The sequence below is a fragment of the Suncus etruscus genome, chromosome 3, assembly GCF_024139225.1.
Source record: "Suncus etruscus isolate mSunEtr1 chromosome 3, mSunEtr1.pri.cur, whole genome shotgun sequence".
Lineage (NCBI taxonomy): Eukaryota > Metazoa > Chordata > Mammalia > Eulipotyphla > Soricidae > Suncus > Suncus etruscus.
In genome coordinates, this window is record NC_064850.1 from 83,573,069 (window position 1) to 83,586,353 (window position 13,285).

Sequence of the window (13,285 nt, forward strand, 5' to 3'; positions counted from 1 at the left end):
GGCGCTCGGAGGTTACTCCTGGCTCCTGACAGGATCGGGAGCCAGATGGAATGCCGAGGATTGAACCTGGGTCCATCCCAGGTCTAATCCTGGTAAATTCTGTTTCAGAGTATTTTATGGATCCTGTTTTAATCTCAAGGTATTTAATTAGCTTCAATTCAATTTTGGGAATGGTATAAAATATAAATCCAGTCTCTTAGTTTTGCAGTGTGGCTATCCAGTTTTCCCAATACTATAACTGAAGAGGTTTCTTTATTCCATTTCATGTTCTCAGCAACTTTATATTGTATTAACTGTCTGTATATCTGAGGGTTATCTCTGGGTATTCCACTCTATTCTTCACCTTAAATTAGTTCTGACCTTGCCTAGAAAATTCAATTAGCATGACCATATAACCTTTTTCACAATATTAAATGTCCTTTCTTAGGAGTCCTGTCAACGTGGGTGACTGGATTCTTTCCTTGGGCCACCATTTTCAATTTTCCTAAAATGAGAGAAAGGCTAATTTGCATAGAAAAGTTGCTCCATCCTAGATATGACAGTGAACCAGGCCAATTAGGAAAAGACCTTACTTTCCTAGAGCCTGAAGCACCCACTTTTCCTAACAGCATATGATGGGCAAGCCTTTGACTTCTTTTTATTTAGATTTTCAATCTGAGGCAGAGATTGATGATGAATATCAAACTCTGAGCAATGAATTCGTGTCAGTGGTCCAGTGTGATGATCTATTAAGCACTCCCTTTTAAGGTTGCTGAAAAGAAAAGAAATATTTAGAATGAACCTCTCTTAACATCAAAAAGTATGTCAGTACATCTGCTCATTCAAGGCTAGGATTTCTTCATATTATTACAAATTCATTATTGATTGCCTACATGAAGCGATATAGAATTACATATTCTAAAAGCAACTCTTGTTTTAGAAATGTCTAGTGTGGTTTATTGTTTAAAGTTAGTGTGCATGCTGTATTACTAACTGTTCATCTAGGAATTTCTGCTAAGCTACAGTCTCTCAATCTATTTCTCACCCATGAGAAACAAACAAAATATTCAGAAGTCACCTAGAATAACCTAGTACATTTTTAAATACCAGAGTTAAATACTAGTTTGCTTTCTGTTTTCTTTGAAAATTCCCCTTCCTCTGTAGTATTGCTTCCCTCTGCCCCACACACATGTCACTTCAAGATTTTATTGCTAAAATAATTTTTCTTTCTTTTTTTTTTTTTTTTTTTTTTGGTTTTGGGGTCACACCCGGCAGTGCTCAGGAGTTACTCCTGGCTCTACACTCAGAAATAGCTCCTGGCTGACGCAGGGGACCATATGGGATGCCCGAATTTAAACCACTGTCCTTCTACATGCAAGGCAAACATTCTATCTCCATGCCATCTCTTCAGCCCCTAAAATAATTTTTCTAAAGTATTATGTGACTATCTTAGGTCAGCTGATTGGTTAAAATGATCACAGTGTCAGGGGTAAATCAGAAAATCTAAATATATGTATATATATATATTACCATCACTTGTGAAATTGGTTTAAATTATATTACTCGTACCCATATATGAATATGTATTTCATTCCAAATATTATTTATTGATATCTACATGTACACACATAGATCTACATATAAACCATATTCTCTTCCTTTAGACATACAGATCTACTAATCATAAAACTAAAATAGCACAGTCTTAAAAATAAGTGCTGCATACAAATATGTCCTCTGCTCCCTTATGTTTATCGTAGAATTATTTACAATAGCCAGAATCTGGAAACAACCAAGTGCCCAACAACAGAAGAGTGGCTAAAGAAACTGTGGTACATTTACACAATGGAACATTATGCAGCTATTAGGAAAAATGAAGCCATAATATTGTCTATACATGGAAGGACATGGAAACTCATATGCTATGTGAAATGAGCCAAAGAAAGACAAAGACAGAGCTTCATACAAGGCTTCCCCTTGGAATTTACACATCAAGATATTTGGAAGATTTCCCAATTTGGGAAAAGCTAGGTTTTTTTTTCAAGTAAAGACAAAATATGGAGGAAATATGGAGAAAAGCACAACTTTGAGAATGTCAGGCTTGGGTTTAAGTTGAACATCTCCCAGTACTATGACCTTGAATATCTTGCCTGTTTATCTGAACACTTATTTTAGTTATTAGCTTGTTCCTGTGAGACTCTATAAGCACTAGATGACCTAGTATATGTATGTTGCAAGTCAGCCCCTGAAGAGGTTGACTGATGGAGGGATGGAGGATGAGGTCTTTCCCATTCAACTCGAAGCACGCATCTTCCATCCTGTCTAGCCGATGGTTCTGAGGTGAAACGGTAAACAGCTCGCAGGCAGTCAGGCTTGTGGAAATATTAGCTTTATTCGGTGGACAAGACTGAAGTCCAAAGCCTCAGCATCAGTTCCTGCCAAAAGCCTCTCGCCTTCCACAGACCCTTGTTTTTATCCCCCAGAATCAGGTACCACCCAATGGTGGAATCAGATACCACCCAATGGTGGAAGCAGAATCAGGTACTACCCTAGGGTGGGGGCAGAATGCCAGGTCACACCCTAGGGTAGGGCACAATCACCGATCAGGTTAGGGTCAGTAACATAATAATCCCCTAAAATATTTACATACACAACATATGTAAATCATGTGGATTTGTGATCCATGATAGGTTTTCCACCCAATGCATGATAACAGGTATTATCAAGATGACATTGATTACATTATATAAAATTATTTCCATCTTATATAATCAGCCAGTCACCTTACCTTCTGTATATTTATTTCAAAGGATTTTCTGGGAATTCAGACCCACACCTCCTCTAAGTGTGAAATGGATCCTGTTAAATGCATTATCTATCACATTGCATAATCTCCTTCCCCTTGGAATGTACACATCAAGATATTTGGAAGATTTCTTAATTTGGGAAAAGCTAGGATTCTTCATGTAATATCCCCGCATAAGGACTTATATTTTAGATAGTTTTCTAAGATGTTACTGGTCTTTTTTTTATTGTCGTTTTCATTCATTCCTTTTATTTTAAAGGTGTTTTTCAATAGAAGTAAAGGGTGATAGTTAATGTATATTTATGAGTTTCTTGCTTCTATCACCACAAGGTACTATTTGTGGTAAACTGTTATCCATTGGTACATTATTAGCTTTTTAACTTTTTTTCCTTGACAAGGATACTTTTAATCAAATGCCATTCTGTTTTTCCTTCCTTGATTTGACAGGGGGTCAGGCCCTGTTAGAGCATTAATCCACTAACCTAGAATCATGGACCATACTGGCTTGAAGACATCATTTTATAAGTACCTAGTTCACTTTATTCTTTATACACAAAATGAAAGGTTTTGAGGACAAAGGTCACCTTGTGTGCTGTCATTCTATAGCATCTCTGACTTATGTTTTAAAACAAACAGCTTTTTCTTATTTATCTGAAATCAATTTAGAATACAGAGCTCTAGGTTACCTTATGGACTTCCTCTCTGCTCCTGATGTCAGTAAGCATATTACATGAAACAGTTAAAATGAAACAGCCTTGCCAATGAAATAACATTCCATCAATATTAAGAAAATAGGTATCTTTTGACTGGCTTCCTAACTTTTAGTCTCAAAGATATTTTTTAAAAACATCTGAAAATATAGTTTTAGGGGTAAGGACTCATTTAAACTCAAAGCAACTAAATGTTTGTTAATATTACTAAGGGAATTGTTATTTACATTTTAATATATTTTCCTGCTTCTTAAGATTAGTTCCATGGATTAGTTGAAAGTTAGCAGTATTAATTGAACACATAGTTAACTAAGTAGTAACTGAGGAACCTTACCCATCCTACATAAATATTAATAGCCAGAGAGGTGCATTTGCTTTATTAATTATTTCTAATAATATTTATTTGAAAAGAGAAATTGGTATTATTGCACCTGAGTAAGATTGTGAAGTTTACCTAGGAGAAAAATGAAATTTTTGGTGGGTATGCAGATGTGGCTTTTATTGTGTTTCAAAATTCTAATTCCATACGACAATGGGAAAAAGACAGTGTAGCTAAGGAAAGACTAACTATGCAAGTTAGGTCTTTGTGCACTTTCATTAGAACCACTTAATACTAAATGAACACTGAGATTGGAAAAACTGATGGTAATCATTTCAGAAATAGCTTCCGAAGCATGTAGTTAAACTCAGTCTCTTAATTCTAAGTGTTCCCTTGTGTATGTATGTGTTTTCAAATAACAATGACATAAAGCGTTTTCTCTAAATATTCTGCTAAGATCCTTTTTAATGAAAGCCCTTATATTAAACTCACACTTGCTTTCTTAGCAATGTCAAAAAAATTTCCAATAAAGGCCTCTTGTCTTGGCCCCTTGCAAATCTTTTTCTTTTTTTTTTATTCTCCTAAATTCCTTAAAGCCTCCTTTTCTTTGGTACCTTATATTTTATATTGGTTCAGCATATATATATATATATGTATGTATATGTATATATATATGTATATGTATATATATATGCAGATATATGGAACAGTTCTAAGTATTTAAACCTACTAGAAAGCAACTCTCATTATTCTATTTTTACAGAAGAGTGAACTAAAATCTAGAGGTCAGTTTCCCCATAGGCATTCAGTAAGAGAAAGATGAGCCAGTAGCAAACCTTCTTAATTATATCCAGAAATCAGCTTACGGGTTCACTATTAATTACCATTCAACATGACTCTTGTCTTTTGTTTTATTTTTCTTTTTATTTACGTAGAGAAAAGGGTTCAAGTAACAAGTGAAATTGCTCAGGGCTACTCCAGGTCATCAATGATCAGGAATAATTACCTTGCAATGCTGCAATTCTGGGACTAAACCTGGCCCTCCATTTGCAAAACACATGTACTTATTGAGTTAGCTCTCCCCAACTCTGAAGATAGTATATTAATGTTTCAGGCATTGGTTCTATATATGCAAATTGTCCTATTTATGCAATTAAATACAGAATTAATTTTGACATAATAAAGATCAATTTATATTCATGTCCAGAAATCTGAATGAAGGTGTTGCCCAGGTTTTACCACTTTTAGAGTTGAAAAGAGTGTCCTACCATATACAAACCTTGCATTTCAATTCTCCCACCTCCCCTCACTGTCTCCTAACCTTTGGTTCTGTCCTTTACTTTTATTTAAAATTGTTTGTTTGTTTTGGGGCCATGTCTTGTGATGCTCAGGGATTGTATCTCACATACAGTGTGCAGCTTACAAGATAAATCCCATACTCATTGAATTGCTATTCCAACCCCAGTTCTGTCCTTTGTAGGGGCACTTTTGATTCAGGGGATCTACTATCTCAGTGAAAAGAGGAACTTAAAGGAATTCCAGACTTGCTGTGTTAATGAAAGGCCAGCTATATTATTTGATAACCATATGATTTGGGAACCTTTATTCAAATATTATAAAAAAAACCAGCTATTTCTTTATTTCTGTCATTTCTCACTTACATAGTGAGGGTTATTTTAATTTGTTACTGGAATTGGAGGAATTGGGTTTATGATCTGCCTCATCTCTGCTCCTGTAGCAAAATCCAAAACTGCTCAAGTCCCTTATAGTCGATCATTTGTATTCTTGGGTTCTATGACTTCAATCTCATGGTTAAAAATCTACAAAGATGAATTCTACAAAGATAAAAAAAGAAGTCCTTGTGTAAGTAGATATAGTCAGTTCAAACTGGTGCTGTTCAACAATCAACTTCACATTCTTTTTTTTTTGTTTGTTTGTTTGTTTTCTTTTTCATTATTCTAGTACTTTACCAAAAGCAAACAAAAAATAAAGCAATCAACAACCAAAAAAGGTCACCAATCATGATGATCACAAGTATTTCTACTCCTTTAAACATTTTGATTTAGCAAATGAAACTAGCCAGGCTGATACAGAAACTTTTCCTTTCTGCCTCTCCAGGATTTCAACATGGGTAGAAAGATAGACTGATTAAGCCTGATAAGAAGTTGGTTTTCTTTTTTCTCAACCCATTCACTACAGTCACCCTTGAAAATTCAGGGGCTGCAACCATACTCTGTGGGAAAATGGGCCTTGACCATGCACAATGTCTTGTTTATGTTGAATAAAGGGTTGTGGGGCAAGAGGTTAAGGTGCAACTGCCTGAACCTGATTCAAATCTGCAGCTCTACCAGCTGTGATCCCAGAGCAAAAGCCGGAGTAAGCTGACCATTGCTGGTTTTGGCTCTAAAATAAAACAAAAGGAAAAGAAGCAAAAAAGGAGTTGCAGTTATCTCCTAGCTTTGTTTTGTGTGGGTTTTGATGTTTCCTTAATATTTCTTCCTGAGTGTTTAGGCTTTAAAATGATATCCTTTCGGAAAATATTTTATTAAAATTTTAGGCTCATAGATTACACTTTAGAGTAGCCTCCTGTCAACAGAAATCCTCTCATTATACTATTTTAAAATGCAAGATGATTAGAGGAAGATATGTTTAATAGTTTCTTAGCATTTCAAATATTTAATAAAATGTGATACCTGCCTATATGTATGCATATACATTTAAATACTTTAAAAAAATTTAAATCATGGTGATTTCTGCTTTTCAAAATTATAAATGAAAAGTAATATAGTCCATGCCAACATTTTTAAATTGTACAAAACCTTCAAAGAAAAACATGATGACATATTATCACAAATAATTTACTCTAAATGCCCCTTCCAAGATGTATTTAGTATTAAACATGACTTCTGATTTCTCCTAGACTTTTTCTATCTATAAGCAAAAGTGTTTATGTGCTTGCGTGAGAAGGTACTTCACATATTATTCTGTGTTGTGTGTGTGCTTTTAGTATCTTATCTTTGGGGATCACACACAGTGGTATTTAGAGTTTTCTCATGACTTTATATTCAGGAGTCAGTTTTTAAATTTTTTAATTTTTGGGTCACACCCGGCAGTGCTCAGGGGTTACTCCTGGCTCTGTGCTCAGAAATCATTCCTGGCAGGTTCGGGGGATCATATGGGATGTTGGAATTCGAACCACGGACCTTCTGCATGCAAGGCAAATGCCTTACCTCCATGCTATCTCTCCCGCCCCTCAGGAGTCACCTCTAGCAGGTCTCTAGGGATTATGCAAGGATCAACTTGAATCTGCTGCATGTAATACAAGCACTGTACCCTTTGTATCCTCTCTCCAGACTCTTTAGTGCATTTTTCTGCAAAATGATGACTAATAAATGAGTCAATTACATATCATCACACTGTTTTTCAAAAATTTTTGATCATGGGCTGGAGCAATATCACAGCAAATAGGGTGTTTGCTTTGCACATAGCCGACACACATTCAATCCCCAGCATCCTATATGGTCCCCTGAGTTTGCCAGGAGCGATTTCTGAGCACAGAGCCAGGAGTAGCTGGGTGTGGCCCTCAAACAAACAAACGAACAATAAAACAAACAGTTTTGAATATACTTGGTGGTGCTCAAGGCTTACTTCTAGCTCTGCACTCAAGTTACTACTGGCAGAATTGGAGAACTATATCAAATACTGGGATAAGACTTGGATTAGCCACATGCAAGGCAAATGACACACCAACTCTTTGGTCTGTCAATATGGCATATTTTAAAGAGCTTTGTTAATTTATATGATAAGTCATTTAAAGATGGTGGCTTCTAGATCAAAAATAATTTTTGAATTTAATTTTATTTTTTTGGTTTTTGGGTTGAGGGATTTCTAGTGAGGCTTGGGATGCTTCTGAAAGTATTGGAGATTATAATAACTTTTCTCAGAGAAACATTGCCATAACTTATTTTAACCCTAAGATAAATCTTACCAAAATATGGCAGAAAATGTTATGATTATAGTTTAAGCTGCAGCAATATTATAAATATTTTATAAAAACAGATAACTAATAAAAATATATTATTTAGTAGTTTGCCATTGATGCAAATATTTGAAGACAAGATTTGTTAGAAATAGAATTTGGGAAATTCTTATTGTATTGTTTCTTTTGAAACTATTAGGAATTGTCCAACCAATGTCAGTGTTTATCTCTGCATCTCAATCTGCTCTAAAATTCATATTTTGGAGCTGATTCAGAGTAAGCTTTTAAATTCACATTGCCAGGAATACCCTCAGTTTTCTTGTCTGCTTGCTTTAAAATCGTCTTCTAAATTGTGCAAAAGCCTCAAAATCATTTGGAAATTTTGAAAATGCAGTTTCTTAGGTGCCATAATCCATGAATGATTGTTTCTCTGTCTTGGTCAGTGTAGTGAATAGTTGACACTCAGCCAGGATTAAGAACAGCTAACAGGTCCTGAGAGATAATAGAGCAGGTAGGGTATTTGTATTACAGATATGCAGCAAAGCTGGTATGCAGCAAACCTGGGTTCAATCTTTAGCACCCCCTATGATCCCAGGGCCCCACCAGGTACTCTTAAGCACTGAGCTAGGAGTAACCCCTGAGTACTGCTGGGCGTGGTCCAAAAACAAAACAAGAACAAATAGAGTGTTGGGTTACATCATAAGCTTGGGTGAGAGGGAAGGAAAATTGAAACCTGCTGATGTAAGAAATATTTGTTTAAGCCAACTATTAATAATGTATACCACGCTTGCTTATATTTCTTATATATTGCTTATATTTATAAAAATGCATTTTTGGGTTTTGTTGTTTGTAAAGCATATGAATTTCCTGTCCCTAAGAACAGGATGATAAGAAAGGCAAGTCTCTAATGTTTTTTGGTTTGTTTTGTTTTTCTTTTTTAAAAATTTTGGGGTCAACTTCGTGATGCCTGTGGCTTACTCCTAGCTCTGTATTCTGAGATCACACCTGGTAGGCTTAGGAGACCATACACACATTGGGTTTAAACCTGGGTTGGCCCTCTTGCAAAGCAAACACTCTACCCGTAGTACTTTCACTCAGTCCCCTCTCCATTTGTTTTATGATTTTACATTTGTTCAATGACCTGATAAATGATTCTCAAACACACTGCACCTGAAGCCTCAACTGAATTTTTGATATCTTTTTTAAGCACCCTAGGTAATACTCTAGAAGTATATATTGTAGAGGTAACATAAGCTTATCTCATTTGTATCCTCTGAACTGTTTTTTACTTCACCACCACCTCACGCCCCTGATTTCTGGCTTAGTAAAATATAATAGTATTGTCAAACATTTCGCAGATGGGGGAGGAGTGAATGTACACAGTGCTAATAAGTGGAGGCTGCTAAGAGCAACAGAGCAATGATCTTCAGTGACTCCCAGAGGCATTTTCCTGCTTGTGTTGCATCTTCCCACTCTCTCCCAGCTAATGGCTCCTGCAGGGAACTCTCCACCCAGTCCAGGAATCTGAGAAGAGATAAAAGCTTTTCTTTTTATTTATTTATTTATTTTTCTAGGATGGCTGCTTGACCCACTAGCAAATTAGCCTATTGTTTTCATTATAATGTTCAGTGATGTGCTAGTAAATGTTTAACAAGTAGCTCTGGAAAAGCTGGAAATCCTTGATAGATAACATTTGCTAATTTCATGGTGTGAATACACTGTGATGGCTGATTTCAAGCTGAGGGCTGTTTAACCACTGGCTTGTAAGCTTCCTTGAAAACTGAACAATTGTCTGTCCCCAAGAGCCACCTTGAGCACATCACTAGATGTTTCTTTTCCCACCTCCCACATTCAGATGTTTAAATTTTCTAATTTTTCTTTAATACGAGCATGTTATGTTATAGTTGGCACTTTATGTTATATACAAGTCCTGCTAATTAAGCAAAAACTCAAACCGGAATGAAGATTGAGTTTCATTGTTTTTATATAAGCAGGGATTTCCATTTTTTTTTTAAATCTTATTTGTTTCCTTTCATGCTAGTAGAGAGAATATATTGGTATTGATGCAGGAGTGATAGGTGGGTCTCTGTGCTGGTCCATATTTCCCAGGTTCTTCTGATATTTTCAAGCTTGTATATAATGAATAATCATGATGCTAAGACTCAGAGTTGAAAACTAGAAAGGAAAGGAGAAAAGACAGGAAGAAACTTAGTATAGGACCCAGTTAAATATGGTTGTTTTTGAAGGTTTTATAGAAAAGCTATACCTTTGTGTTATATATCAAATGACAAAAGTGTTTGCAATAAATGCAATGATACTGAGTGATCTGTGTAGATTCTGGACTTTTGGGCTACTCTATTGGGCTACTGTCCAAATAGATAAATTGTTTCACTCTCTTGGAATCTAAGATCTAGGATAGAATCAATTATTTTGGACAATTGTTAACTTTCATTTTATTATAAAAAACAATTCAGAAATTTACAGGGATGGATGTTAAAAATGTCGGATGGTAGGCAAAAAATGGACTACTCACAGGAGCTTCCTCTTTCGTTATGGTTACAGTAGTATTACTGTTAAAGTCCAGACTCAAAGGATGAGACCACTCAACTGGAATAAAGTTTAAAGTTTAATACTTTAAATCTGTCTGCCATAAAGGCTCTCATTTTGGCCAGCCAGAGGCATCTCCCCAAGGAGAGGAGCCCAGCCCAAGGTCATAAGGAAGATTATATAAGGAAGGATATGGGGAAGTTCCAGCTTTCTGATGATCTTTAAAATGAGTGGCTATTATCTAGGAGTACCTTCCTACAGCTCCATTGTCCTTCCCTTATAGGTTACCTGGTATGGCCAAGTAGCTTAGGGCGATGTCTATGGAAATAAGCTTGTGAAGATCTATGCCACGGGGTTCTTACAAAATGGGGTTCGTACAAAATGGCGTCTCTCCTGGCTCAGAAACTGAGAAGCTTGCTATGTGGTCTTTACAAAACGGTATTTCTTCTTGTTCAAAACCCAGGTCCCAACATTACTATTTGTGCATTTGGTGTCAAAGTTTCTGTACTATCATCACCACCAAAATATCAAAGGTCTTCCAACATCATATTACTTATTAAGAATATTAAGACTTTATTGACCTGATATGACAATAAAATAATGTATGATATTATTTGCTATAATAAGATTCTGTTATAGAACTTAGGTTCATAGAATTGCATTTTTTGTCAAGTGGAAAAATTATTTTAATATTTTCCAGTTTTCAAAGGATGTAAAAATGGCCTAAGTATATGTTGTTTGTGGATTATTTGTACCCATAAACTGTTAGCTCTGGACTCAGGATCCAACTCACAAGACCGCTAGGAGACAAGACAGTAATGCAAAAAGCAAAGGAGTTTATTCCAGCATGCTAGGCCTGCACCTCTCGCAGGCAATGTCCACAAGCAGGGCTTGCAAACCATTTTTTATAAGGCTGCTGGGGTATCAAGCTATGGGTAAAACTATAGGTTTTTAGTATGTGTTGCATCAGCCAGGTTTAAATTGGTTGGCTGAAGTAGTAAAGGGGGGCTTGGGTGCCTACTGGGCACCCACAACTGTGGTGTCCAGTTAATTTCGTGCAGGCCCCTGAGTGTTGCTAGGTTATCTAACTGTCCTTGAAGAAACTGGCACTGGCTATTTTGGGCTCTGCCACATATCTGAGGCCTGTCATGGCTGCAGTTATGTCTATAGCAAAGCTAGATCATAGAAGCAGAACAAGCAATTAATTTTAAACTAAACTTAGTTCTAAACTTACATTCTAACAGCCATTAATTAAAGGACTATGTAAGTGATAGCATTATTTGTTAGGATATGGATTCGAAGGTTGAGACCTCACAATTGGAGTAAAGCTAAATAAAACTTCACTCTATCAGCCACAAGCCCCATTTTGACCAGTCAGGGCTGTTTCCTAGAGAAGATGAGGACCATATCCAAGGTTACAAATCAGATTATATAGGGAGGGGATATAGAGAGCTTCTAGCTTCTGATGATCTTTAAAATAATTGCCTGTTGCCAAGGGTACCTTCCTATTGCTCCCTTGTGTTCTTTTCAGATACCTGCTATGGTCAGGTAGCTCTGGATGGTTTTAATGGAAACAGGTTTGAGAAAGCCTATCATATGACTTACAACATGTTGTCCTTACAAAATGGTGTCCCTCCTTGTTCAGAACTTAAGAGAAGCCTGACAGGTGGTACTCACAAAATGGTGTCCCTCCTTGTTCAGGACTGAGGGCCCCACAGTTATGAATGTCTTAGTTTTTAGAGATTAAAACTCATCCATGGAAATTAAATCCTTAAAATAATAGAGGGATTTATTTAATTCAGCATGTATCATCTATATCTGTATGAGTACAAGGTTGCATAGATAAGCAAAGATACTGTGTCATGCAAATATTTACAAATGAACAGAAGCCATAGAGACTTCGGATGGTACAGTAGGCCTCTTATTGTAAATGAAGCAATAAATTCCAGGGAATACCACAAATATAAAACTATCTGGAGGCTTAAACCCATCTGGGCACTTAATCTTTATTGCCTCATCAAAGTCTCTCCTGAACAGACCTCCTGTTTACATCCTACTTGCAACATTGCATCCCCTATACTCAGGCCAATATCCTGCTTGCAACCCCCATAAAGTCTTATTAGGTATAGCTTTTCCCTGTCAAATCACCTAGCACCCAATAAGCAATGATGTAATGTGTGGCCAATGCCTGCAACAGTCACCTAGCCCATTTGAAAATTTTCTAAACTACATGTAAAAGTAAGACTGTAAGTTGGGATGGAATCGCCTGCTGTGCTTGGTTGATTCCAGCATGCTGATTTGTGGCTCTCAATAAACAGCCTTTGTTGATTGCATTTTGTTCTGATTCTTGGATTGGACTGGGGATCTGGACACAATAATTTATACCATTGGACTCCAATCAAACCAATCTCCCTTTGTCTATGTGAAGTAAAAGTCAGTGCAAGTTGATCTCAAATAAAATTGGAAATTCTTTATTATTTATCATTGAAGATAAAGTTTAGTGGATGGTTTGAATTTTGTTAATTAATAAATTATTTATTTCATTGAATTAGACAAATCAAGAGTGAATAAGTAAATAAATCTAAAAATGAAGGCAGGATAAGTTCTTCAGAAGTGAATTATTTTAATTTTGAATATTGAGAAGGCTTTGCAAGAATTAATAAATATTTTAACCAAAATGATTATCTTAAAAAGCATGCTACAGTCGGAGAGATAGCATAGTGGTAGGGTGTTTGTCTTGCACACAGCCAACACAGGACTGATGGTGGTTTGAATCCTGGCATCCCATATGGTACCCCAAGCCTGCCAGAAGCAATTTCTGAGCACAGGGCCAGGAGTAACCACTGAGCACCACCGGGTGTGACCTCAAAACAAAACAAAACAAAACAAAACAAGAAAAAAAAGCTAAAAAAGGCATGCTACAAAGTATCTAATTTTCTTAGAAA

General features: G+C 36.2%; 1 protein-coding gene across 1 annotated transcript in view; it reads left to right on the top strand.

Moving 5' to 3' along the window:
- The window catches only part of TRPM3 (transient receptor potential cation channel subfamily M member 3), a 621,182-nt gene that overhangs the window by 49,328 nt on the left and 558,569 nt on the right, over nt 1–13,285 (top strand).